Source organism: Entamoeba nuttalli (genome assembly GCF_000257125.1).
Source record: "Entamoeba nuttalli P19 unplaced genomic scaffold asmbl_9459, whole genome shotgun sequence".
NCBI lineage: Eukaryota > Evosea > Mastigamoebida > Endamoebidae > Entamoeba > Entamoeba nuttalli.
In genome coordinates, this window is record NW_008579656.1 from 1 (window position 1) to 755 (window position 755).

The following is a 755-nucleotide window of genomic DNA, read 5'->3' on the forward strand; positions in this document are numbered from 1 at the left end:
TTAAAATACAATAAATAATCAAAATAAAAAATTAATAAATTAAATACCAGTAGATATTGATTTTTATTTCATGTTATTTATTTGAGACTATTATTTTCACTCTATTCAGAGTCATGTTCATAAAGTACTTCTATATTTTATATGCACCTTTATTATCTCTATATTATTTCATTATATCTTTCATGTCATTATTCATTTTATCTTTTATCATTATTAAAATAGAAATTATAATGTCTTATTTTCTGTTTGTATTTACTATTCATTCTTCTTTTTATTGGAATTATATTGTAATTTAATTTATTCTTTTAATTTATCTTAGTGAATGTTATCCATTTCAACTGTATTAATAAATATTAATTTTATCAATTTATCTTTTATAATTATCAATTTGTCATATCATCTATTCTTCTTTATGTTATATTCAATATAAATATATTGTCTTTAATTATTTATTCATTGTTATTGATTATTTATTGTTTAAATACATCGAATATTTCTTTATTTTTATTCTTCTTTTATTTTTACATTTTTATTTGTGTTGTTTAATTCCAATTCATTCTTTTGTTTTATTCTCTATTTCTTCATTATATTTATTTTATATTTTTAGTTATTCTCACCATTTGAATTGTCATTTATTAATTCTTATTTAATTCATACTTAATTTGTATTTTCTTATTTACAATATAATTTATTATTATAACTTCATTTAATTTTATAATTACAACTAATACATCATTTTATTTATCATTTAATGT